General features: G+C 38.3%; 1 protein-coding gene across 8 annotated transcripts in view; it reads right to left on the bottom strand.

The window, feature by feature from the left end:
- Positions 1-24,388, bottom strand: part of LOC133078883 (zinc finger protein 383) — a 191,138-nt gene that overhangs the window by 47,400 nt on the left and 119,350 nt on the right. For 2 of the 8 annotated variants that reach the window (XM_061174063.1, XM_061174059.1), the window contains exons 1-3: positions 7,596-7,823; positions 6,710-6,777; positions 668-845 (exon numbers count right to left, since the gene is read on the bottom strand). The exons of 1 other annotated variant lie outside the window; for it this stretch is intronic. The gene's annotated coding sequence lies outside the window, so the exon portion shown is untranslated. Of the gene's footprint in view, positions 1-667; positions 846-6,709; positions 6,778-7,595; positions 7,824-24,388 lie in introns of those variants that run through there. 5 more of the 8 variants (XM_061174061.1, XM_061174062.1, XM_061174057.1 and 2 more) reach the window with 4 other exon arrangements.

Raw genomic sequence — 24,388 nt, 5'->3', positions numbered from 1 at the left:
CATCCTTATGTTCTAGCTCTGATTTGTTAAAAAACAAAACAAACAAACAAAAAACTTTGCTTATGTGTTTTACCCACACAAAACAGTCAAAATGTCAACTTTTCTAGCTCTGGGATAAGATCTTTCTTACCTATACATACTTATATAAATTTCTCTTTTTTAATTTTAATGCTTTCATTTGTTACATTTAAATCTTTAATCAATTATTATTTTATTTTGGTATAAAATTATTTGGTAAAAGACAATGGAATAAGATTATCAATTATAATTTTATTTTAGTATAAGAAATGAGTTAAGAATCCTACTTCATTTTCCCCCAGAGAGGGCTACCCTGGTGTACCTAAAACACATGCGAATAATATTTCATAAGACTTAAAATGCACCATTATTTTATATGCCACTAAGAAAGAAAGAAACTATTTAAGACATAACCTGATTTCAGGTATGTTGAAATGAGAAAAAAAAGTGAGCCTTAGAATAGATGACTATGGAATATATTTTCTCTACTGATTTAAATGCTACCCTTATCATAGATGATACATGTTTGGATTTATTTGTGATTCTATTTTGATTCAGTGATCTCTTTATTATTTTGCCAGTACCACATTCTCTATATAATTTAAAAATATGTTCTAATGTCTTAATAAAAGCCCCCTCCACTACATACCAATTAGAATGGCCAAAATCCAGAACACTGATAACACCAAATGCTGGCCAGGATGTGGAGCAACAGGAACTCTCATTCATTGCTGGTGGGAATGCAAAATGGTACAGCCACTTTGGAAGACAGTTTGGCAGCTTCTTACAAAATCAAACATACTCTTACCACATGGAATTGAGAATACCTAGTGGGATGGAGAAAAAGTTCGGGAAAAGGAAACAGAAGCAATCATCAAAGCTATCTCACTGCAAACTCCTAGCTCAAGGAGTCAGAAGGTTAAACTTTTTCTTTAAAGTTTATGGTATTGATTAGTTCAGTGAAATGGACACTGTTTATTATCTAACACTGACTGAAAATCTTATCCATGGGCAAGAAATCAAATGGCTCACAGAGAAGCTTGATAGTAGAAGTTATGGGAAAGAACAAAGCAATTGTTTTCTAGTTGTTTCCTATGGAGTACTGCTTTTCTAATAGATTTAGGAAAAAAAAAAATGTTAAATAATACTGTTGATAGTGCCTTCTCCCTGATTTTACTATGAAGGCTTCTAGTATTTCACTATTAGGCATTAGGTTAGTTTTTTGTTTTAACTTTTTAATACAGAAATTTCCAAACATACATAAAAGTAGAATTTAAATAGTATAAAAAACCTTCCATGTACCCACTAACTGGCTTCAACAATTATAAAGTCACAGCCAATGTTGTTTTATCTAGATTCTAATCCACTAATTTTTATTGAGATATACCTCACACACCATGTAAGTTACTCATTTAAAGTATATAATTCAATGTTTTTTAGTATATCACCACAATCCAATTTTAGAACATTTTCATCTCCCCTAAAAGGAACCCCATTAAGAGTCAATCCCAGGACTTCCCTGGTGGTGCAGTAGTTAAGAATTCACCTGCCAATGCAGAGGACACGGGTTCGATCCCTGGTCCGGGAAGATCCCACATGCCACGGAGCAACTGAGCCTGCGAGCCATAACTACTGAGCCCACGTGTCACAATTACTGAAGCTCGTGCACCTAGAGCCCATGCTCCACAACAAGAGAAGCCACTGCATTGAGAAGCCTGCACACAGCAACGAAGAGTAGCCCCCGCTCGCTGCAACTAGAGAAAGCCCGCGTGCAGCAAAAAAGGCCCAATGCAGCCAAAAATAAATAAATAAAATAAATTTATATATAAAAAAAAGAGTCAATCCCCATTTCCCTTCCTCCCCCAGCCCTAAGCAACCACTAATCTACTTTCTGCCTCTATGGACTTGCCTATTCTAGACATTTCATATAAATGGAATCATACAATATATGGCCCTTTATGACTAGATTCTCTCACTTAGCAAGTTTTCAAGGTATATCTGTGTTGTAGCATGTATCAGAACATCATTCCTTTCTATTGGCAAATAATATTCCACTGTGTAGATAGATCACATTTTGTTTATCCATTCATCATTTGATAGGAATTTGAATTGTTTCCATTTTTTGGTTACTGTGAATGGCTATGAACATTTATGTACAAGTTTTCATGTGAACGTTTTCAATTCTCTTGGGTATATACCTAGAAGTAGAACTGCTGGGTCATACGGTAACTCTAACTTTTTTAAGAACTACCAAATTCTTTTCTAAAGTGTTTGCACTATTTTACATCCCACCAGCAATGTCTCCAAATCCTCACCAACACTTCTTATTGTCTGTCTTTTTTATCATAGCCATCCTAGTAGGTATGAAGTGGTATCTCATTGTGATTTTGATTTACATTTTCCTTATGACTAATAATGTCGAGTAAAGTTAGTTTTTAAGAACCCAATTCTTTAGAATGCTTTTCTAATGTAATTTCCGTTGCAGTTCATTACTTTCCCAAGGGCATTCCACTCATGGTGGAATAGATAATAACTCTATTTCCTAGTAAGGAAAAGAAACTGATGGTGGCATAAACATTCTGAGCGGCTAATGGGAAAGGGGAATCAGCACATCTTTGCATGGTTTGGGTGAGGAGAATGGATTGGGGAAGAAATTAAGACAGAAAGGGCTTAGGGCCAACAAAACTGGAGAGACTGATGCTCATCGATTTTCTCTTGAGTAATCTCTAGTTAACATTTTCATCTGCACCACCCAAATTACTTTAATTCAGAATAAGTCTGCTCAAAACACCAAGTGCTTATCTTGCAAAAACACTATCTGTATTCTAACTTTCCAACTCTTACACCTGCTCATTTTTAGGTTAATAGAGTCATAAAGAAAGTTAATAGCCTTATGAAGTCATAGGATCACCACTGGAGTATTCAATCACTGTATAATGAAGCTAATATTTAATAGCTTCAGGTACTTGTCATGCCCACAGTCCCTTTCCTGAGGAAGGAGGCACCCACCTGAGTGTAAAATTTCTTTTGTCTTGTTTTATCATTTTAAAAAAAAGTATTTTTTGCTTGTTATTCCATAATATATGTTTATTGTAGAAATGTCTCAAATTTAATTGCCTCCTCAATTAATTGCTACTCCCTTGCCCCCAGTCATCTATCAAAGTATGAGAAAATTTTGAATGTTGAAAAAAAATCACTTAACATAAGAAAATTAGAGAAAAATAATGTGAACACAAAACCTTAAAAACAAAACTTTTGAGCTCTTGCATCACTTAAAGTAGCCCAACAGTGGCGGCACTGTTGCCCAACAAACTCTCAGGTATAAGAGAGATCTCCTGTTTTTGGTCTTTTATTCATTTCCAAGAAGAAAAGAAGAAAAGTGAAGATGAGAAAAAAAAAAAGAAAGAAAGAAAAAAAGAGGCTTCCTGAATAATAGCTGACTGCATGTCGTAGAACAGAAAAAAATTTTTTGGAGGCGGGGGTTAGATCTGGAACCTTCTGTTGTTGTCAAAAGGTAAGGCTATTTTCAGAAATATCAGGTGTTGTGCTAAAAGGACGCCTTTTAAGAGTCTCCTAAAAGGGTCTCTCATTGGCCAAGTAATGAAAATTCATGCAATAACATACTATGATACTTCTCCTGCCACTCCTCCTTGTACAATGATGGAGTCTATGACAACTATCAGTTAATTGATACATTGGAAAATGTTGTTAAATCCATAATAACATGTGAGAGAAAAACTGTTATAAAGTCCACAAAAGAAGAAGGTGAATAAAAATAGGATTTTTAAAAAAACTATTTATAATTAGTGAGTGATTACATTTGTGGTTTTTTTATCATCCTATTGTTTATATTTCTGGTAAAAGGTGTTTGTCTGAAAAGTATAAATGTAGCATATTTATCAGTTATCAGACTGCATAGTCTGAAAAGTATAAATGTAGCATATTTCGAGAAAGCCAGTTAGCTCCAGAAAAAGGAAAAACTGTACCAATATCAGGAAGGACCCATCATACCTGCGGCCTCACACAATAACCCAAGATAGAAAAGGTATTCCACAGTTAGTGAGCACCAGTGGACACACACAAAACCAAATAGAAATGGGGTAAAATAAAATAATAAATAAGCTGAACATCCCAAATGAGAGCTCACTGCATACTCAATCCATTATCACCTAGGAAATGAACATTTTATTAACAATATTAAACCTTTAATAATTATGTAGTGATATTAATTAGGAAGATTTAAGTTTTTTTAAAAAATACCACTAGGACTTCCCTGGTGGCGCAGGGGTTAAGAATCCGCCTGCCAATGCAGGGGGCATGGGTTTGAGCCCTGGTCTGGGAAGATGCCACATGCCGCGGATCAACTAAGCCTGTGCGCTAACAACTACTGAGGCTGCGCTCTAGAGCCCGCCAGCCACAACTACTGAGCCCACGGGCCACAACTAGTGAAGCCCGTGCACCTAGAGCCCATGGTCCGCACCAAGAAAAGCCACTGCAATGAGAGGCCCGCACACCGCAACAAAGAGTAGCCCCCGCTCGCCACAACTAGAGAAAAGCCCATGTGCAGCAACGAAGAGCCAATGCAGCCAAAAATAAATAAATAAATAATAATTTTAAAAAAAGAAACTGAGTTACAAAATTAAAAATCTATACTAAAAACAGAAATCAACATGTCTGATGAAGTTGAAAAGGTACTCAACTTAATGATCACCAGCTCAGGTTCTAATGCTCTTATACTGTACAACCTAGTCCCAGGTACTGACCAAAAACTGGGAGCTCAGCTGTAAATCTATCCTGCAGTGTTTTTTTTTCCCTCATATCTAATTTGGTAATTTGTGTCTTATCTCCCCTTTTTTCTTTAAGTTTTTATAGAAGTTTATCAATTTTTATTGATTCCCCAAAATAAACTTTTGGAGTTATTAATTTTCTCAATTATATATTTACTTTATATTTCAATATACATAAATTTATATTGAGCTCTTATTATTTCCTATTTTTTTGCTTTCTTTGGGTTTAATTTAGTATTAAGTCTTATTTCCCTAACTTCTTGAGATGAAAACATAGATCATTAATTTTTCAACATTCTTCTTTCCTAGCGTATGCATTTACAGCTATATATTTTCTTCAGGTTTAGCTTTAGCAACACCCCACATTTTGATGTTATATTTTCATTATCTTTCAGTTCAAAATATTTTTAATTTCCATTGCAATTTCTTCTTTGATTCACCAGTTATTTATAAATACAATTGCTTAAATCCCAAACATTGGGATATTTCTAAATATCATTCTGTTATTGACTTCTGCTGAATTCCACTGTGGTCAGAAAACATACAGTATTACTTCAATCCTTTGAAAGTTATTGAGATTCCTTTTATGGTCCAGCACATGATAAATTTGGATAAATGTCCCATATGCATCTGTAAAGGATATATAATGCAGTTGTAAGGTACACTGTTTCCCATATATCATTGAAGTCAAGTTTGTCAATCACACTGCCCGAATATTATATAGCTTTACTCAGTTTCTATTGATTGTGCTATCAGCTATTGAAACAAGTGCTAAAAATCCCCCACTATGATTGTGATTTGTCTACTACTTCTTTTACTTCTGTCAAATATATTTGAAGTCATTTTATGAAAGTCTATGTATTTAGAACTGTAATATCTTACTAGTAGTCTAATCTTTTTATTATGAACTATTGTTCTTTATCTCTAGTAAAGCTTCTTGTCCCACAGTCTAATTCCCATACAATGAGAGCGAGTCAGGAGTGTAAATTGATACAACTATTTAGGAAAACTGTCAGTATATATTAAAGCTGAATATTTGGATAACCTATGCCACAGAAATTTCACTCCTAGGGATATACCCAACAGAAATGCATTCATATGTGCACCAAAAGACATGTACAAGAATGTTCATAGCAGCCTTGCTCACAATAGGCCCAATGTGAAAACAGCTTAAATACCAATAGATAATGGAAAGGATAAATAAATTGTGGTATGTTCATACAATGGAATTTTAAGCAACAACAATAATAAATGACCTATACTACATGAAGCAACGTGGATGAGTCTCACATATTCATACTACATAATATTATTAAATAGTACATTCATATTACATGTAAAATGTAATGATGAATAAAAAGAAGTCAAGCACAAAAGAGTGGATATTGTGTGATTCTACTTATATAAAATTCAAGAACAGGTAAAATTAATCTATGGCTGTAGAAAACAGAATAATTGTTATCTTCGGGAGAGGTGGATAGTGAGTGGATGGAACAAGAATCGGGCTTCTGGAATGCTGGTAATGTTCTACTTCCTGATCTGATTTGAGCTCTGGTTAAACGAATATGCTCATTTTCTAAAATTCATCAAGTCATATACTTGCATTTCTGTACTTTTTAGAATGTATGTTATACTTTTAAAACCACGTGATATATCAGAAGATTCATCAAAAATTAAAATACCAAGTGACCAAGTATTAGAAAACAGGATGACTATGCTTATAATCTGCCGGTAAGAATTTAACTGGTACAACCATATTGAAAATCAGTCCGGCATTATCTAGGAAATTTGAAAATACACACGTATCTTATGGTCCAGCAATTCCATTGGTATGTTTATACCCTAGGAAAGCGTGCATATGTGCACCAGGGTACTTATAAAGCAAAAAGGAAACCCCAGCGCACCTTGTATTTGGCTTGGTCAACAGCCAATCCTCCTTCTCCTCTGGGGACCTCTCTGAGATAAAGCAGAGCTGAGGAAGGAGAAAGGAATCATGAAATGCCAGGGCTTTCTTGTGGCTCAGACTGATCAGATCAGAGGTTACTCTGGACCCACACCTGCCACCCATGGAGAGGAAGGATGGAGAGAGGTCAGAGGAGTCTAGGCTGTCCTGAGCATTCCTGGTTTCAGAAGGGGAAAAGTCTGCTGCCCACGATCAAAATCTGTCCTGACCTAACATAGCAACCACTGGGACATACACACTGTTAGCCTGGCACAATTACAGGCACCCTCCAACCGCACACTCACTGCCACAAAAAGTTACACGATCACACTCACACATCCTCACACAGACATCAGTACACTTACTACTGCTAACATTCATAAAACCACAATCACACGCAGCCCTCAGATAACACAGCCATAGTAACATAATCACAGATTCTCAGCACTCCCCACCGCCCCAACACACACAATGACACAAAGTTGTATGGACACACACAATCTCAGTCCCACTACGGAGGCACAGTCACACCGACACACACAGAGCCGCACACTTTCACAGTCACACACCACAACGAGGATATCCATAGTCACACCTGCACACAGAGCTCCGCGCGCATGGTCAGTCACAGTGACACACCCACCACAGGGATATACAATCACACGCGCACACAGCGCGCACAGTTACATAAGGTCACAATCGCACACATGGAATCCCACACTTCACCCTCCCCCAGTCTTATCAAATCATACAGGCCCGAGACTCCAGACCCGCCTGGACTGTCCCTTCGGACCCCCAGGGGTGCACCTCCGGAACCTAGTCGAGCCCCCAGGACCTAGGCTGCTCACCTTGCACTTTCCCTTCCCCGGAGGCCTAGGGTCCCGCAGGCCAGTGAAGGGTCAGCCCTATACCCGCCAGAGTGTCTGGGAAATGTAGTCCGGAGCCAGATCCGCTCGGACAAGATGTCTCCGGACCCTCGGATTTTCTGCACAGCCTGGGCCAAGCCACACTTCTCCCCTCTCGGAATTGCTGCCAGGAGGCTGGAGATCCAGATACAGTCCCCACACCCCGGAGACAAGCTTCCTCCTAGGGCCGGGCCAATCTCAGGGAGCCATAAATTCCCTGAGAAATAGAATAATGTCACTGGATTCGCGCCGGAAGTTGATTGGAGCCGCAAGAGCTTCTGGGAAATGTAGTCTAGAGCTGGAATGGGTGAGGCGCCAGTCCACGTAGAAGATTGTCTTGGTTGGCTGCTTGCGCAGAGCTTGCCGCAGTGAAGGACAGAGTGGCGGCCAGGACTCTTCTAAGAGTTGTAGCTCACGCTGAGAATATTCCGGACTGACTGACTAAGACGTCATTTTTGCCTTCCTCCGTGGATTACCGTGGTGTGGGACCTATGCTGATCGGGGAGCGGTAACCTAGGGGTCTCAGACCCGAACCGCACCAGGGAAACTGAAGGAGAGTAATCAGACAGCCTGGAATGGGGCTGATGGGGACGGGTTATCAGGAGCGTCCAGCAGTGTGTTTGCTGGGGATGGCAGTGTTGACTCTGATGATGGCCCCACTGTGTAAGGCCATAGGTGAAATTGGATGAGTTACCTCATTTTCTTCACCTGGAAAACAGTGATACTTCAGGGTGCATGTTCTGGTACCATCAGTTTTATTTGCCTTTTGGAGAAGCAAACCAATTCGTCTGACACAGTTTCAAACTTGTGTTTTATAAATCATATCTCTGTTCCTTGTATGGCTGTGGATCCCACACCCTTCCATGCCTTAGGGATCTTGTTTTCATGGGTACAGTTTGTCTTCCAAGAAAACGCAGAAGGATGCAAATAAGAAAAGAGTTTATTTGTTGGGGTGTTAGGAATTGCATTTCGGGAGACAGATTTGGGTAAAACCGAAAGAGTGTTCCAGAAGAGAAAGAGTCAGGGGCTTATGAAGGCAAACCCCACAAAGTTATTAAAGTTGTCTGGAAGGAATTATGATTAACTCTGACTGCAGGAAAGGAAATATTTGTCCTTAAGGGATAGGCTGTCACTGAGTTATTTTAGGGGAAGTGTCTTCCAAGCATCTCGAGTTTCTGGAAGTTGAGATTCCATCTGGGCTGAGGCATGCATGTCATACTTCCTCCATGGCCTCCCAGCTACATTTTAGAGAGCTCTCTTCGTAATACCGACTCCATTTTGATTTTCCTTTCACAAATTTCTACCTCCCTTTGCAGAGTTTAGAGTTATATTTTATTCCTCTCCAGTCTTCCATGGTTTGATCCCTGACTCCCCAAACTCGGGGGGGACAGAGGGGGAGGAAGGATTCATTACAGTAGTACAACAGCTTAGATGTGAATCTTATCCCTTTCACCTCTTGGAAACAATTAAAAGTCACAAAAAGGGACCAAAACAGAAAACTCCAGTTTCTGTGAAGTTCGGAGAAAGGAAAAGCCCATGAACTCCAAAATACACATGAGCACTTCCCAATACAGTTGATATTAAGTAAAAGCATGCCAAAGAATGAGGACTGGTGAACAGAAGTGAGAGTGATGCTTAGGAGCTAGTAAATCCTATTAGAGAAGACTCCAGACATAGGGGGGAAAATCATTTCAGGAAGACTAGGTGCTTATCTTGAAAGATAAACTTTGGAGAGGGAACTGCCATGAAGAGAGTAGAAGGCAAGCAGAGTAACAGATGGAACCCATGTGCCAAGATCAGGAGTCATGTTTAATGGAAATTGATCCAGAAAACTAAAATATGTCTCAGTTTTGACCAAAGTTATTGGTCTGTAAGCTAGAAGAAGACTCCAGCATCAGAGAAAACCTACAGTTGCTTAAAGGAGAGAAACTTAGATTAGTGTCAAGTTTCTACTCAATAATATTTAGTACCAGAAATCAGTGGAGCAAAGCCAAAAGGATAATCAAGAGAGTGAATGCCAATTATTTTTGTTCACAATCAAGCTGCAATTCAGGTATAGATATAATTTAGGGTCACCCTAAAATGAGGATGTGAATTAGGGTGACTTGAGAGCCAGGGACAGTAATATAAAGGATAGAGTGGTTTATTCTAGTAGAATAAACAGGATGATGATTAATATGTAAAAATAGCTAAAAACAAAACAAACGAATAAAAAAGACACTAAGATGTTATGAGTGGAAGATGGAGGAAGTAGATAGAATGAGTAGGACGTGATGGAGCAAAGTTTGCTGGAGAGATTCTTAGACAAGAAAGAAGAGTATGGATGCAGCAATTACAGAGGTGAGGGAAGAAAAGAACTGTGGGGAATAGAGTAAAATGTGAAATAAAATGGCTTGTTAGGAAGATTGTATGCTTCAGATTATGACAGGTCTGAGATTCAAGTCCCAGTTCTGAAAATTAACTATTTGTGACCTTGAGCAAATGACTTGTGTTCTATGCACAACATCATCAAAAATCTTGATAAAAGTATCTTTTTCTCACAAACATCATATGGATCAGGGAAAACGTGTGGATTAGTTTATTCAAAATAAATGCTCAAAAGCTATTGAACACTTCTCAACTAATTCTTTGAAGCCAGTATCACCCTGATGCCAAAATCAGACAAAGACATTAGGAGAAAAGAAAACTAGAGGCAAATATCCTTTATGAAGACAGACACAAACATTCTCAAAAATTACTAGTAAATGGAATCCAGCAACATATAAAAAAGATTATATGCCATAGGGCTTCCCTGGTGGCACAGTGGCTAAGAATCTGCCTGCCAATGCAGGGGACATGGGTTTGAGCCCTGGTCCAGGAAGATCCCACATGCCACGGAGCAACTAAGCCCGTGAGCCACAACTACTGAGCCTGCGCTCTAGAGCCCACGTGCCACAACTACTGAAGCCCACGCACCTAGAGCCTGTGCTCTACAACAAGAGAAGCCACCACAATGAGAAGCCTGCGCACCACAATGAAGAGTAGCCCCCGCTCGCCGCAACTAGAGAAAAGCCCACGTGCAGCAACAAAGACCCAACACAGCCAAAAATAAAATTAAAAAAATAAAATAAATTAATTTTTAAAAGATTATATGCCATAAATAACCAACTAGGATTTATTCCAGGAATACAACGATGGTCCAATATATGAAGACCAATCAAAATAATACATCGTATTAACAGAATAAAAACAAAAGCCATATGATCATCTCAGTAGATCCAGAAAAGCATTTGATAAACACAATAACATTTCATGATAAAAAAAAAACTCAACAAACTGGGAATAGAAGAGAACTTCTTCAACCTAATAATGACACCTATGAAAAATGCACAGCTAACATCATAGTTGATGGTAAAGGGCAGAAAATTTTCTCTTGTGCTAAGTGCTATAGATTGAATGTGTCCCCCCAGAATTCATATGTTGAAACCTAATCCTCATGTCATGGTATGTGGAGGTGGGTCCTTTAGGGTTAATTAGATTATGAGAATAGAACCATCATGAATGGGATTGGTGCCCTTAAGAAAGAGACTTCAGGGATCTCCCTTGCCCCCCTACCATGTGAGGACACAGCAAGAAGATAGCTGTCTGTGAACCAGGAAGTGGGCTCTCACAAGATGTGGAATTTGACAGCACCTTAATCTTGGACTTCCCAGCTTCCAGAACTGTGAGAAATAAATGTTTGCTGTTTGGGTCACCCAGTCTATGGTATTTTTGTTATAGCAGTCCAAAAGGACTAAGACAATCAGGAACAAGCCTGTTCAAGAATGTCCATTCTCCCCATTTCTATTCAACATTGTACTGGCGATTTTAGACAGGGCAATTAGGCAAGAAAAAGAAATAAAAGGAATCCAGATTGGGAAGGAAGAAGTAAAACTCTATTCACAGAATCCATGGTCTTATTCATAGAGAATCTTAAGGGATCCACACAAGTGAGTGCACCAAGGTTTCAGGTTACATGATCAATATTCAAAAATCAATTGTGTTTCTATATGCAAACAATGAACAATCCAAAAATGAAATTAAGAATACAATTTCATTTTATTCAAAAAGTAGTTAGGGATAAACTTAGCAAAAGAAGTGCAAGATGGTGTTTACTAGAAACTATAAAACTTAGTTGAAGGAAATTAAAGAAGACCTTAAAATGAGAAAGCTTTCCCATATTCATATACTGGAAGATTGAATATTGTTAAGAAAGCAATACTCCCCAAACTGATATACAAATTCAGCACATTATCAAAATCCCAGCCTGATTTTGGTAAGAATTGACAAGCTGACCCTAACATTCATATGGATTGAAAGGGACCCAGAAAAGTAAAACAAAGTTGAAGGACTCACATTTTCTGATTTCAAAACTTACTACAAAGCTACAGTAATCAAGACAGCGTATTCTTGGCACAAAGTATAGACATCTAGCATTGAGAATGCAGAAACAAGCCCTTACATTTACAGTCAATTGATTTTCAACAAGAGTGCCAAAACAATTTAATGGGGGAAAGAACAGTCTTTTCAACAAACGATGCTGGGACAACTGGATAGGCACACACAAAAGAATGAAGACTTTTACCTCACACCATGTATAAAAATGGACTCAAACGGATCATGGATCATAGATCGAAATGTCAGAGCTAAATCTATAAAACTCCCAGAAGAAAACATAGGACTAAATCTTTGTAACCTTTGGGTTTCACATGGCTTCTTTTATATGCAACCAAAAGCACACATGACAAACAAAAATAGGTAAATTGATTTCATCAAACTCAAACAATATTGTACTTCAAAGGACACCAGTAAGAAAGTGAAAAGACAACCCACAGAAAATATTTTCAAATCATATATCTGATAAGTAATTTTTATTCATGATATATGAAGAATAGTTACAACTCAATAAAAAAACAAATAACCCAATTTTTAAATGGTCAAATTATTTGAATGGTCAAACATGCAAATGACCAATCACCACATTAAAAGATGCTCAACACCGTTAGGTGTTATTTGTATTAGGAAAATGCAAATCAAAACCAAAATGAGATAGTATCTCACCCACACTCAGATGACTAAAAATAAAAAGTTTGTAAAACTCTAGAGATTCATCAGCATCAAACCTAGTATTTGGAAGTCTTTTTGTTGCCAGTCGTCATTTTAACCCTTCCACCATCCTGAAAATGTTTACACAATATCTGAAGAGTCAAATGAATTAACAATGTAATTTTTTAAAAGGGCTCCCACATAGAAAGGATAAACTGTTCTCATTTTCAACAGCTTTTCCCCACATTGTGGACCTGACAATTAGGACAGCCCTTAACCACCTTGAACTTTTTGGAACTCATCAATCATGCCTGATAAATTCTCAGCGTTCCTTTTTTTTTTTCTTACCTCCTGAATTATACCAAGAAGGTGAGGGAGCAAGACTTTGGGGTTATCAAGTGGTCACCTAGGAAGCAATAAAGATGGTCTGGTGGAAAGATGCCCTGTCAGACCCCAAAGTTTGTGGATTTGGAACCTAGCCTTGGAGAAAGGAAACATTAAAAAAAAAAGTCAATAAATAAAATCCCAGAGAATACTGATCAATTGACAAGAATGGAAGGAAAAATAACTGAGAATGACAAATGGCTGCAGCCTTAGCTGTGTTGAAGGCAACCCAGGGACCATTCGATTTTTTTAGCTCCTACAGAAGTGAGGAAACTGACAAGAGTACAGAATTTCTGTACTTGTTGGAGCCTAATCTTGGTTTTTCAGTTGTTTATAGACATGAAGAGCCCCAAGACCCAAAAAGAGACCATGTAAATAATAGCAGGCTTTTGAGAAATAGAAATTCACACTCTGGTGAGACAGCCATGTCTTCCACACATGTCCATATATAATCTAGCCAAACAAAACATTTATTACTTTAACTTTTTATCTTAAACATTTTTAGACATACACAAAAGTAGACTGAATAGTATGAACACCCCCCCTCACCCACCCAACCCATGTACCATTCAGCTTTAACAGTTATCAAACTTTTGCCAACCTTGTTTCAACTAGTCCACTCTGAATTTTTTTTTCTGTAGTATTTTTAAAGCATGTTCCAGACACTACAAATAAGTTTTTAAGTACAAACAATATGTTTCAATGACAATGTAATTAAAGCTTTAAAACTCTAGTTTTTAATAATAAATTAATCTTATTGAATTTTTGTATTTGTAAATATTTATTTTACCATCACGGTTGTAGAGTTATACATAGATAGGAATAAATAAGTACTGACACAGCTGAGGTTTTTGTGGTAACTATTTCCTCTCTCTGAATTTTAATTTCTCTAGAACTCAATATTGTATTAGTCTAACATCCCAAAGATAATTAGGAATTTTTGAAAATATATTTAGGATATCACAGTAAAGAACACAGTCATTGTTGATATAAGAATGTATCAAAGAAAATAGCACTTTAAAACTTAGATATATAGACAGTGTAACTATAACTCTATAGATTCATATAATTCGCACTATTGTCTGAGGTTTGCAAGAATCAATTTATAAAGATGAGTTATTTCAACCACAACTCAGTCTAGTTGTATACCCACACTTATGCATATCTATACTTATGTAATCCTCAATATTAGTGCATGTAATAACTTTTCTGGTGATAAGGCAAATGAGTGGTAAGCATGTTCCATTTAATTTAGGCTTTTCTGTTTGCAACAGTGTAGTCTTCTATGAACTAAAATGTTATTTTATCTCCCTGCCTCTGGGAGAAGAGCTTAAAGAGAATGAATGGAGCTATAATTATCAGGGCATAACATTATTAAAGCAGTGAATCAGAAACATAAACGTTTTAGCGGTTATAGGTAACATCCACAGGATATAGCAATGATCTCAGAAGGTAAGACCCAATGTCCTTTAGGACTCACTTGTGAAAACTAACAATGGCTAGGACTGTTTTATGGCTTAAAAGGCTATTGATGTTCTCTATAGCTGCAGCAGAGGAGGGTCATGGGTTTTTCATAATCTTTAAGCATTTATCCATGGATTTCCTTTTATTATCAACTTGAAAAAACATGTTGGAAAAAAATGAACTTTTTAGCATATGTGCTCAGATACTCTCACCAGCCATTCTCTATTTTTATTAGAACATTGTCACATTTTTTTTAAAGTTAATTTTAATAAATTATTTTCTTGAAATAGCATATGGTATGAGTTTAGTCCAAATTGCCTTCTTGGGACTTCCCTGGTTGTCCAGTGGTTAAGAATCCGCCTTCCAATGCAGGGGACATGGGTTCGATCCCTGGTCGGGGAACTAAGATCCCACTGCCTCGGGGTGCCGCAACGAAGACCCAGCGCAGCCAAAAAAAAACAAACAAAACAAATTGCCTTCTTATCAAGCAACATTTATAGACTAATTCTTCCTTTACCATTATTATGGACTAGTGCTTTAAACATTTATTCTTAAGCAGATTAACTTTTCAGAGTCAAGTTTTCTGTTCCTCTGGTCTATTAGCTTTTACCTCTTTCCTCTCTGCCCGCAAAAAAACATTCTGTTCTTTTTTACCATCAGTTAACTTGGTAGAAGTAAATCCCTGTTCTTTACGGAAATACTATAGCATTATACTTTTTTACTTTTAAAATTAATAAATACTTAGTAAGATATAAGAAAATGCAAACTTGTACCAACTAGAGAAAATTGCAGGTTTGCAATGTGCATACTTTACTGTATCATGGACAACTTTTCTTGTTTGTAAATATAAGTCTGGATCACAAATTTTTAGTTTCATAGTATTCTGTTGTATGGATTTGCTATCATTTATTTAACCAAAATCCCAATGATAAACATGGAGATTGTCTCAAAAAATTTTTGCTATTAAGAATAAAACCTCACCACTTCACACCCACTAGGATGGCTATAATAAAGAAGATAATAGCAAGTGTTGGCAAAGACGTGGAAAAGTTGGAAACCTTATACACTGCTGGTGGGTATGTCAAGTGGGGCAGCTTTTTTAGAAATCTGTTTGACAGAACTCAAAATGTTAAACATAGGGTTACTATTTTACCCAGCAATTATACTCCCAGGTATTTACACAAGAAAATTGAATGTGCATAGAAAAACTTGTACACAACTGTTCATTGCAGCATTATTCACAATAGCCAAAAAGTAGAACCAACCCAAATGTCCATCAACTAATGAGTGGATAAATAAAATGTAGTGTAACCATACAATGTAATATTATTTGTCACTAAAATGAAGTACTGATACATGCCACAATGTGGATGACCCTTGAAAACATGTTAAGTAAAAGAAGCCAGATAGAGAAGACCATACTGTACAATTCCATTCATATAAAATGTCCAGAGCAAGCACACAGAGTAGATTTTTGTGTCCAGAGACACAAAGTAGATTAGTGGATGCCTAGGGTTAGTGGGTTTGGGGACAACAGGAAGTTACTGCTGAAGGGTACAAGTTTATTTTGGGGATGATGAAAATGTTCTAAAATTGATTGTGGTGATGGTTGTATAACTGTGTAAATAGGACTTCCTTGGGGGTCCAGTGGTTAAGATTCCGCCCTTCCACTACAGGGGGTGTGGGTTTGATCCCTGGTCAGGGAAGTTCCACATGCTGTGCAGTGTGGCCAAAATAAATAAATAAATAATAAATAAATAACTGTGTAAATATACTAAAAACTTTTGAATTATTCATGTTAAGTGAGTGACTCGTATGTTATGTGAATTATATCTCAGTAAAGCTGTTTAAAAAAAAACACATGATCTCCATTACTCTCTTGGATAAATATTTGCATCCTTTTATGATTTTTTAAAATTAAAAAAATGTATTCTTAATTACAAAAGGAATACATACATTCTTATTTGTAAAAACGGAGATATTACTTTTAAAACAAAAGTCCTTTGATTCACCATAACAATCCCAATCACTTCTTTAGAAGTTGTTTGGACTTCCCTGGTGGCTCAGTGGTTGAGAATCCGCCTGCCAATGCAGGGGACACGGGTTCAAGCCCTGGTCCGGGAAGATCCCACATGCCACGGAGCAACTAAGCCTGTGTGCCACAACTACTGAGCCTGTGCTCTAGAGCCCACGAGCCACAACTACTGAGCCCGCATGCCACAACTACTGAAGCCCACGTGCCTAGAGCCCATGCTCCACAACAAGAGAGCCTGCACACTGCAACGAGGAGTAGCCCCTGCTCGCGGCAACTAGACAAAGCCCGTGAGCAGCAGCGAAGACCCAACGCAGCCAAAAATAAATAAATTTATTTTTAAAAAAAAGTCATCACACTTGACATTTGGGTATGTATCCTTCCACAAACATTTTTCTACATGCTTTGGTACATAGACATATGTCTAAGGAAAATCCTTGATTTGTGATTTCTCTGTGTGTGTCTGTGAGGTTCGCCTTTTTCTTTCAACAGTTTCTTGGAATATGTCATTCTTAAATGTGTGCAAATATATATACGTCATTATTTCTAACTTCTACATAGAATACTGTGCTTTATTTAGCCCTCATCTCTCTGATGTACGTGAGTATTGTTTCAGTGTTTTGCTGTCATCAGTTTCTGAATGCTTGCCTACTTGTGCTTCTGTGGCTGCTTCTCTCAGTAGATAAGGAGAAGCTGGCTAGTGGGGTAGTTGGATTACGTATTTTTAAAGTTTTAACTGATTGCCAAATTCTCCATGGAGTTGCCAAACTAATTTTCATTTGTGCCAGCAGGATATAAAAGTATCCTGTAATACACAACCTCCCTGATACATGATATACACTTTTCTTAATTTTGGCTAATCGATCTCTTTTTCTTTTGTATCTTTTCATGAAGTTGGCCATCTTTTCATATGTCTACCGGCTATTTGATATGCCTAAGTGTAGTTCTTTGGATTTTTGGTGTGTGGGTTTTGTGGGTTTTAAAATTTTTTGTATTTATTCTGTTTGGTATTCTCTGAGCATCCTGGATCTGTGGTAGTTTTGTGTATGTCATTAATTTTGGAAAGGTTTTGGCCATAATTACTTCAAATAATTCTACTCAGCTCTCTCTTCTCCTTCTGGTATTCCACTTACATGCATGTTCTACCTTTGAAATTGTCCCATAGTTCTTGGAAGTTCTGTTCTGTTTTTTGTTTGTTTTCTTGTTTTGTTTTTTATCTTTGGCTACATTGGGTCTTCATTGCTACACACGGGCTTTTCTCTAGTTGCATCAAGCGGGGGATACTCTTTGTTGCAGTGTGTGGGCTTCTCATTGTGGTAGCTTCTCTTGTTGCAGAACATGGGCTCTAGGCACGCAGGCTTCAGTAGCTGTGGCATGCGGGCTCAGTAGCTGTAGCTCGCAAGCTCTAGAGTGCAGGCTCAGTAGTTGTGGCACACGGGCTTAGTTGCTCCATGGCATGTGGAATCTTCCCAGACCAGGACTCGAACCCGTGTCCCCTGCATTGGCAGGCGGATTCTTAACCACTGTGACACCAGGGAAGTCCTCTTGTTTTGTTTTTAAATTCATTTTTCTCTTTGCATTTATTTTGGGACATTTCTATTGACCTATCTTCAAGCTCACTGATTCTATCCTTGGCTGTGTCCAGTCAACAGACAAGGCTATCAAAGGCACAAAGAGTCATTTCTGTCACAGTGCTTTTTATTTCTAGCATTTCCTTTGACTATTTTCCTAGAGTGCCCATTTCTCTACTTACATCACCCACCCATTATTGTACATTGTCTACATTTTCCATTAGAATCTTAACATATTAGTTATATTAAAATAACAGATGATCTCAACATCTATGTCATATCTAGATCTATACTCCTCCTCAGAAAGAGTGTGTATCTTGAGGGTCTACCACAATAATCTATCGTTATTATACAGAGTCCTACTGGTGTGGTGGTAAGGTATGGGGGATGGGGAATGTTCTATAATTTTCCAGTTAAATCTCAATCTTTTTAGTGGGCCTAAGTCTCCAGCCTGTGACTTCACAAGTGTTTCTTCATGGTTTAAACCTTCGTTCCCCTTTGGGGAGACAGGAAGGCTAGAGGCGGCTAAAGTAAGAACTCCAGCTGGGATAAGGCTCTGATAAAGTTATGTTTGTTATCGTTTGTTATGGAGAGCTCTCTGTGTGCATTCCCTCTGCTAGAGTCATGACAAGATCTTCCTCAGATCCTTACAGTGAGAACCTAGTGGGGTTTCGGAGGTAAGACCAAAGAAAATGTGGGACACCCCTAAGACTGTAGTTCTCAGGAGTTTCTTCCTCTCATACTAGTCTACATCGGCATCCAACAATTTGTCAAAATTACTATATACGTGTTCCTACCAGTTTATGGCTCCAGTGGCTTCTGCTCCAGGTAAGCAGATCTGGCTACAACACTCTGGATTTGCCTATATCTCTCTAGATCTCAGGGTGATGGTTTGCCCTGTAGTCTCAGTTCTCTCATGGGTCCAGGAAAATTATTGATTTTTGGTTTATTCAGCTTTATCTTGTAAAGTTGGGAGTGCTGACTTCCAAGCTCTTTTAATGCTAGAGCTGAACTTTACCAGCTATTTGTATTTCTTTTTTCTATACATTTTGTGTTCATGCCTTTACATATATATATGTGTGTGTGTGTGTGTGTGTGTGTGTGTGTGTGTGTGTGTGTGTGTGTGTGTGTGTATTTGGGGGGCTGGGCTTTTTGCTTTTTCTTATTGAATTTATATTTCTTTTACATTCTAAATATGTTTTTCTCTTATATATGTTGAAAATAATTTTTTCTACCTTAATTGCTTAGTTGCTTAGATGTCTCTTGTATGTAATATTTTGATGTATTCTGACTTACCTTGTTTAAAATGGCCTTTTCTTCTTCATAGTCATAAAGTCATATAATTTTATAGTACTTTTTAATCTTTGTGTTACTTTTTATTTTGAAAAATTCAAACATAGAAAACTTGAAAGAAAAGTCTTCTGACATATATCCACTACCTATATGCAACAATTATTAACATTTGATATAATTATTTCCTCTGTGTGTTTATGCTTGTGTGTGTAAACATCTGTGCAAAAAACACCAAACAAGAAGTCATTTCCCATTATTTTATTTTATTTTACTATTTTATTTTATTTTATTTTTTGGCCACATGACGTGGCATGCAGAACTTCCCCAACTAGGGGTCTAACCCATGCCCTCCCTCCACAGTGGAAGCATGGAGTCTTAACCACTGGGCCACTGAGTCTTAACCACTCAGTCCTCCCATTATTTTAACTGGATAAAATGTAAATATTAACAACAGCTCCAAATCCCCAAGCAATTTCCTAAAATGCAAGTGAAACAGAATACAATGCCTATAAGTAACAAGTTGTCATGTTAGGATTTAAAGTGTTTAACGCCTTACTTCCTCATCACCAAGCAATTGATATGGCTATGCGTCTGCTTTGTTGACCCTTGGCACACATTTTATATCATCTACACATCATTGATAGAGTACCATTTGTATTTACAGTGTACATAAAGGCTGTCCCCATACATCATTTTGTTACTTTCCTAATCATTGGCTGGAAAATGTTGTATTGGGAAATAAATATGTTCTATGAAGTTTAGGTATTAAAAAATGAAAATCAAAAGGAATTAGAATCCTAGAAAACTTTAAATGGCAGATTTTCTGTGAGGTGTGCTGACTGATTTGAATAGTTGCAAACATCATCACTGTTCACCCCTAAATATTTCATCATGTATTTGCTAAGAATAAGGACATTCTCCTATCTAACCACAATAATATTATCACATCTAAGAAAAATCAGAATAGTTTTATAATATCACCTAATATTCAGTCCATGTTAATATTTTTCCATTTATGCCCAAAATTACTTTCAGAGTTTTTCTTTAAAAAGCCTTTTTTTTAAGGCAAGACAGGGAACCAGAAGTCAGTCAAGATGCATGCATTGCATTTAGTTGTTCTTCTACTTTATCCCTCTTGATCTAGAACCATTTTTTCCCCATAGTACTAATTTTTGAGAGTCTGTGTCAGTAGTTTTAACAGAATATTCCACATTCTGAATTTTTCTGATTCTTTACTTAAAGTATTCTTTAACTTGTTCCTCTGTGATCTATATTACCTGGAAGTTAGATCTAGTACCTAGTTTAGATTCAGGTTAAACATTTTTGGTAAGAATACTTCAAAGGTTATGTTCGGCATTTTATATTGCATCACATTTTCCACCTTTAGTAGAAAATATAGGTAAATATCTTAAAGACCTTGAGGTGGGAAGGGATTTCTTAAGTAAGATGAAAAAATAATTGACTATAAGAGAAAAGAGGATAAACATGACTGAATTCTCAGGTACACATGATTCTGTTTCAGGTTTTTATATTCTGTTTCTATTTGAATTTTTATATAAAATACCCTGTTTTTAATGTTTAGTTTTACAATTCAGTATCTAACAAAGTCCCCCTCTTTTCCTTTCATCAGAATATTCTTAGCTATGCTTCTTACATAAATATCCTTGTACATCCATTTTTAATCACCTTGTCAAATATTATAAAAATTCCTTTTGAGATTATCATTGGAATTACCTTGAATTTATATTTAATTTGGCAAGAGTTGACATTTTTCCTATATTAAGCTTCCCTTCCATAAATGTGGGATATCCATCCCTATATTGAGATCGTTTTTGTCCTTCATTAGGATTTTACAGTTTTATACATGTAAGTATTTGAACTCTCCTTTCAGAGTTATTTCTCAGGACTTAGAACTTTTTTAGTTATTATAAATGAAATGTTTTTTTGTTATATTTTCTGATTATTGCTGACATACAATTAATTTTTTACAGTTGATTTTTTTTAGTACTTCCATTCTTGCCAAATCAGTTTATTAGTTATATTGCTTTGTCATTTGTTTTCCTGGGGTTTGCAGTTTTTGATACGTCTTATTTCCTTTTCTTGTCTTAAGTACCCAGGCTCCTTTCTTACTGCTCCACTATCTTAACATGTAGCTCTGACAAGGACTCCCTCCTTGACCAAAAACTTTTGTTACCGAGTCCAAGCTCACTCTGCTCGCTGCACGACAGGCCAATAAATCGGAGACGAGGTGTTTAGGCAAGGAATATGACTTTATTCGGAAAGCCGGCAGACTGAGAAGATGGCAGACTAAAGTCTCAAAATAACCTTCTTATTGGGGTTTGGGTGCCAGTTTCTTTTATAGCACAGAGAGGAGGAGGAGATGAGGAAGTAAAGTAAAAAGGCCATACGTTTTGCAAATATCACCCAGAATGGCCAGCCTCGGGGAGGGGATGTGTTAATTTCTTCTTCCTTGTAGCCATCCACAGGTGGAACAGGTTCCGGATGTTTCCCTGAACAAAGGCAGTGTTCCCCAAGGCAGGCCATATGTACAGACAGTATCCTTTTAGTGAACAAAAGCAGCAGAAAGCAAAGGTTAAAACAAAAGAAACAGAAACAACGTGTAGTCCAGTTTGGCTCCTCCTTGTTGCACTTTAACGAGGCTTCTCTGAGCCCTCTTCTGGAATAGACCTTATCCTTGGCCTTCTGTCCTTGGCCTGCTGAACCCAGTTCAGCAAGAAGACTGCCAAACCAGTTTAACAAGAATCTCCCCAACTCTTGATACCTAACCAAGTTCCTCTTAGTAATTTTCCATCCACTGACTCCCTCGACCTGCCTATTAGCTATAAATCCCAAGCTGTCCCTATTGTATTTGGAGTTGAGTTCATTCTCTCTCCTACTAGAATAGACTCGACCCCTATTGCAATAGTCTGGATAAAGTCTTCCTTGCCTGTTTAAATTGTTCAGTGCAATTTTTCTTTGACCCTTCCATCCTCAAGGTCACCTCATGATCTGAAATGCCTACTGCCACTACAGCAAACACATACGCATTCTGGGAAGGAGGAAGGAAGAAAAAGGTTGTAGAGGATAAAAAGTGTTGACCTCTCACTTGGGTCCCCTCTCTTCAAGCAGCCCTCTCAGGAAATATCACAGAAAGTAGTACACAACACTTTTGCTTCCATCTCAGGGACCCAAACTTAATCACATGGACACACCCAGCTGCAAGAGAGGCAGGATAATCCTTCAGCTGAGCACATTGCTGCTTCAATTAAAATCTGAATTCTGTTATTTAGGATAAAAAAGATAGTATATTGGGTAGCATGTAGCTGTCTCTGCCACAGGTGGTGGGATTGAAATTAAGTAAACCATATAGGGGTTATTATAATTCAGATAAGATAAAATTTATGTATTTTTTTCCAGCTTTATTGAGATATAATTGACATATAACATTGTGTAAATTTAAGATGTACAACGTGATGATTTGATACATGGATATATTGAGAAATGATTTCCATGATAAGGTTAGTTAACACATCCATCACCTCACATAATTACCTTTTTTTAAATGTGTGTGTGGTAAGAATATTTAAGATCTACTCTCTTAGCAAATTACAAGTATACAATACCGTATTGTTAAGTACTGTCTTTACAACTCCCACTCATAGTCCTCCCAAAGCAGGCGATGGGGGTGGGGATGTAATACAGTGCTGCAGTGTGCAGCCCTCTGTTACCCCGCACCCCATTACCAGGCAACAGTTACCCCGAGACCAATAATGCAGACCGTTAGAGCAGCATTAGAGGTCCTGCTCAGCCATTGGTCGGCGCCACAGTGGGCCCCTCCCCCAAGCAAGCAACTGTCAACAGGTGACCATTAGAGGGGCACTGAGCCAAACGTTGGGGGAGTGGGGGTCGTCAGGTGGAGAGTGAGGTAAGAGGGAAATCCAGGTCTTCTCCCGGGGGCCTTCCAGCTCATCAAGCCTCTGGCTGGCGGGTGAGTTGGGGGGCCCAGGGAACAGGCTGGGGCTGTGTCCTGCAGGGCTCCAGAGCCCTTGCCAAGACCACCCACTGGCCAGGCCCAGACCCTGAGGTGGTGGCGAACCTCTCCCGCGTCCCTGCCTCTGCGACCTAATGGTACAGGCAGTCTGCATGGGAGACGGTCTGTGGGACCTGGCCCCCACTGTTAGGGCGGCTTGAGGAGACTGAGGGCCAGCTGGATCCTGGGGGCCTGGCTCCCTCAGCGATGACAGCAGCTGGACAGGGTCTGAGGATCTGGCCCTGAGGGAGCCACCAACTGAGAACTGCCTCTTCAGCCAGGCCTGGGTACTGGAGGGAGGACCCAGACTGGGTGCTGGACGAACACTCCAGGGCAGGGTAACTGCCCACCCCCCCCGCAGGACCCCCTTCTCTTAGCCAGGCCTGGACCCTGAAGGGTGAAAGTTGTGCCTTGGGACCCTTCCCTTTCTTGTCAGAACAGAGAGTAACATTTGTTTGGTGGAGATTTACAGGAACATCGTTACCTGACTTTGACCTGATCTCAAGAACAGAGGATCTGACACCAAGAAGCTTCCAACAACTAAGCACGCCCCTCCCTCACCTATCCTATAAAAGGGCTTTGCTGAAAGCTTTCAGAGAGTTTGGGGTGTTTTTAAAGGCATGAGCCACCTATCTCCTTGCACGGCCCTGCAGTAACCCTTTCTCTGTTCCAAACTCTGATGTTTTGGTTTTGTGTGGCCTCACTGTGCGTCGGCACACGGACTTGCGTTTTGGTAACAGGGAGACTGTTAGCTGCTCCAGAATTTCCATATAGGAGAAGCTAAGGGAGCAGTCAGACTGGACTTAAGGCTTCATTTATATAGTAAGGACATTGTTATTACTTAGATTTTAATTTACAAATAAATAAAAATAGCAGTTTTCCTTAAGTGCTTTTAGTC

The sequence above is a fragment of the Eubalaena glacialis genome, chromosome 18 (genome assembly GCF_028564815.1).
Source record: "Eubalaena glacialis isolate mEubGla1 chromosome 18, mEubGla1.1.hap2.+ XY, whole genome shotgun sequence".
NCBI lineage: Eukaryota > Metazoa > Chordata > Mammalia > Artiodactyla > Balaenidae > Eubalaena > Eubalaena glacialis.
This window is presented reverse-complemented; position numbering and strand designations above follow the sequence as displayed.